This window comes from Lathyrus oleraceus, chromosome 5 (genome assembly GCF_024323335.1).
Source record: "Lathyrus oleraceus cultivar Zhongwan6 chromosome 5, CAAS_Psat_ZW6_1.0, whole genome shotgun sequence".
Taxonomy (NCBI): Eukaryota; Viridiplantae; Streptophyta; class Magnoliopsida; order Fabales; family Fabaceae; genus Lathyrus; species Lathyrus oleraceus.
Genome location: NC_066583.1, coordinates 586,565,418 through 586,569,715, shown reverse-complemented (window position 1 = coordinate 586,569,715; position 4,298 = coordinate 586,565,418). Strand labels below are relative to the sequence as shown.

Sequence of the window (4,298 nt, the reverse complement as noted above, 5' to 3'; positions counted from 1 at the left end):
ACTTCCGTTCCACTTCTCAGTATAATTGCATGAGCGTGGCTTCTTGGGTTAGGTTGGGGTTGGCCAGGAAATGTACCAGTTGGGGCAGCAGTAGGTGCTTGTTGTTGAGCTACTTGTGATATTTGCGTTTCCAGCATTTTGTTATGAGTAGCCAGGGCATCTACTTTACTTGCTAGTTGTTTAATTTGTTCGCCAGTGTGTACATTCTGGTTTAAGAAATCTTTATTGGTTTGCTGTTGAGAAGCTATAAAGTTTTCCATCATGATTTCCAAGTTGGATTTCCTAGGGGCGTTATTGTTAGATGTAGATGGGGTCGGCTTCTGATATCCCGGAGGTATAGCTGGGGCTTGATTTGGAGATTGTCCAGGTGCGTATAGAGCATTATTACTCTTATATGAAAAATTGGGATGATTCTTCCAATTTGAGTTATAGGTGTGCGAATAGGGGCTTCCTTGAGCATAGTTTACTTGCTCCGCTTGGATTCCTGTTAGGAGTTGACAATCTGCAGGAGTGTGACCTTGGATTCCACAGACTTCGCAATTCTGAGTTATGGCAACTACGGTGGCTGGAGGTGATACATTTAAACTTTCAATTTTTCTGGATCAGAGCATCCACTTTTGCATTAACATGATCAAGGTTACTTATCTCGTACATGCCAGTTTTCGTTTGAGGTTTTTCCACCATTGTTCGTTCGGTTCCCCACTGATAGTGGTTTTGAGCCATGCTTTCGATAAGTTGGTAAGCGTCAGCATAAAGTTTGTTCATTAGTGCACCACCTGCGGCGGCATCTATTGTTAACCTCGTGTTGTACAGGAGACCATTATAGAATGTATGAATTACTAACCAGTCTTCTAAACCATGATGTGGACAAAGTCTCATCATGTCTTTATATCTTTCCCATGCTTCGAAAAGAGACTCGTTATCTTTCTGTTTAAATCCATTTATTTGGGCTCTTAACATAGCTGTTTTGCTTGGCGGAAAATATCGAGCAAGAAAAACTTTCTTCAACTCGTTCCATGTGGTGACTGAGTTGGAAGGAAGAGATTGAAGCCATCTTCTAGCGCTATCTCTTAGTGAGAAAGGAAAAAGACGAAGTCGAATTGCCTCTAAAGTGACACCATTAGCTTTAACAGTATCAGCGTACTGGACAAATACGGATAAATGAAGGTTAGGATCCTCGGTAGGATTTCCAGAGAATTGGTTATGTTGCACTGCCTGCAACAGTGAAGGTTTGAGTTCAAAGTTGTTTGCTTCGATTGCGGGTGGAGCAATACTTGAATGCGGTTCATCTTGCGATGGAGCGGTGTAATCTCTAAGAGCGCGAGCTGGTTCTGCCATCTCGGGTATCGAAGGGAAAATATTTTTGAAATCAGGAAGTTCTACAGGAGGGAGATTGTTTGCAGCACGATATTCCCGAATTCGTCGTAAGACTCGGAGATATAGTTCGATATCGTTGATTCGTAAGTAGAGCGGCTCGCCTTGTGAGCGAGTGCGTGGCATACAAATCAACGAAAGAAAGAAAATAGAAAGAAAAGCCTTAGTCTCTACAGCGTAACAGAAGAGTTACGATATCGACTTAAATAAAAGTCCCCGGCAACGGCGCCAAAAACTTGATCGCTCGACTTTATGAGTCGAATTGGGGTACAAACTGCAAGTGCACAGTTCTATCGCGTAGTTTTAAAAGATATCGATCCCACAGGGACTTATGAATCGATATACCGTTATCTAAGGTTACTTCGTAAAGCTAAGGCAGGTAATACTTTGATTTTTGGGGGAAAAAGCTAAAACTAAAATAAGATCTAGATTAAATATCAATTAAGCGGATATCGGTACGTAATTCGTCGTAATTAGGGAATCAATTCTTTATTGGTTTCTTGGTTTTAAAAATAAATCTTTTCAGTTAACGCTATTGGTTAAAAGTTTTATCTCAAACTCTCGCTCTGTTGAATAAACTATGATTTTATATTAACGTAGCTGTCACTTATAGTTAAGTCAAAAACCACTTTTTGAAAACAATAGAATCCGTAGAAACTCTTTTTAAGAAAACACTAATCGTTTAAACACCCTTATCTCAAACTCTCGCTCTGTTGACTTAGGTTATATAATTAAATTCAAATGCTTAACTCTCGTCCTCACATTCAATCTTTAAAATACTTTTTGAAAAAGGTTAGAATTTAATTAACTCTAAAAATTGCTCTCGCCCTGATCTAGAATTAATGTCCAATTTACACTGTCCAGTCAAAACCTCAAACTCTCGCTCTATTGATTTTAACTTCTTTATGTCTTTTACTTTCGTACAAAAACTTTGTTATTAAACCTGTAAATTGAGACCGTAAAAAGAGTGATTTTAATTTTAAACTTAAATAAACCAACTTAGTTTTGATTCCTTCATTCCGCTTACTTTACGTACCGATACCTAAATAAATTAGCCAGACATGCTAAACAGACTTAAATAAATATCATGCATAAACAGACTCATCGCAGGCAAACAGTATAAATTAATAGTAAAAACAAGCATATATAAATTCAACAAATAAATAAAGAACCTGAATAATTAAATAGCAGTCTTGAACACTCCACCACAGACCGGTTGGATTTGTTCTTGAGTTCTTCAATCAGGCAGAAAAATAAAACGAAGGAATAAAAAAAACTAGATTCTAACGTAAGGTTAGATCCGTTAAAAGGTACACAATAGTTCCCGGTGTAAAAACTATTGTGCGAAAAATTAATTAAGTGCTAGAAAAGAAAATAGAATTGCTAAAGAAACAATATAACAATTATAAAAGAGGTACTATAAGGAATATGCTTAAGTTGCTGGAAAAAGAAAAAAAATGCAAAGAAAAACTAAAACTGGAAAACTGTCTGGGAGCGTGGAACCGAGGAAGGGTTTGCAAAGCTGGTATTTATATTGGCACTTTCCGTAACGGTCTTCAGAAGTAGTCTGCGTCAAAGGGTCTTCACGTAACGGAGGTATAGGCGTGGAAATAGGATTCAGCGTGCAAATAGGACTCAACGTCTCTGAAGGCAAAAATGTAGGGGAATGGTGTGACGTCCGTCACACCATGTGTGACGCTCGTCACAGGCATGTATACAGCGTGCCGCTCGTCACAGCCTCTGTGACGCTCGTCACAGGCATGTATACAACGTGCCGCTCGTCACAGCCTCTGTGACGCTCGTCACAGGCACAACGCCTGTGCCTTCTTTGGGTTGGGCTTGGCTTTTGCTATTTGTTTCCAAAAACTTCTTTTTGCACCTCCTTTTCTTCCTTTTTTTTACTTTTGCTTTAAATAGATACCTGAGATAAATAGAAAGGAAATACCGCGTAATATCTGATAAAATGAAATAAATTAAAGTAAATAATAATATATTTTAATTGAATTAAGTCCTAAAATGTGATATAATTTCATGTTATCAAACACATTGTATTAAAACAAGTCAACATATGCAATGGCCAAGATTAAAACGTTTCAGCATGATCCAAAGGCTGGGAGGCTACCACGTGGGGATGATGGTGGAAACCACCATCTTCTCCGGCGATCCAACAAGATCCGGCCACCACGCGCAGGAAATAAAATTGCAATGAAAATAGAAAAAGAGGACATCAAAATGAAGTTGAGGTGATGTACATCACCCCTGTAACCATGGATCATCCTCATAGTTCCTATTTAAAGAGAAACATGAGCTTGAAGATCATGGTGCATGAACTGAAATGGCACGATTTGCAAAATTAAGACCACCACTTGCCTGCCTCATGTGAGAGGACTTCAGAAAACAGTATAAACCAAAGGAATTCACATTGTATTGCAAGATCTGAATCAAAAAAGTTTGAGGTTCTACCTCTGAAATGAAGCTTCAAACAACACGAATTCTCCAAGCTCTTGATCTACTTTTGCCCTGGAAGTGTGATGGTGATGCTAGGTTAAGGAATTGAGCTTTGAAGATCAACTAATGATGTTGAAATTCAAGCTTGAAAGAGAAATAGAAAATTCAAAATTCCTTTAGTGAGGGTTTGGATTTCAATTCAGCAGCACTTCAGATCTCCACTTGGTTGCCATTTGAATGAGAATGCACACTTATTTATAGCTGAAATGTGGTGAGAAGCATGGTTCCCTCGTGTGCATGAGATTTGAATCCTCCTTGCATGGGCATGTACAGGTGCATGTAAGGCCCAATGATGTGTGATAAGCCATGCTGAACTCAAATGGAATTGAATTGGACGTGCAATTGGATTGGCATTTGCTTGCACATGAAGTTTTAATGTGAAATGCAAAAATGAACCTAAATAGAAACCTCTTCAA

General features: G+C 38.6%; 1 non-coding gene across 1 annotated transcript; it reads left to right on the top strand.

Annotated features, from left to right (window-relative positions):
* Nucleotides 1-853: 853 nt before the first annotated feature.
* Nucleotides 854-960, top strand: LOC127088594 (small nucleolar RNA R71). Its single transcript, XR_007790426.1, has one exon. It is a non-coding gene; the product is annotated as a small nucleolar RNA R71 (small nucleolar RNA).
* Nucleotides 961-4,298: the final 3,338 nt, after the last annotated feature.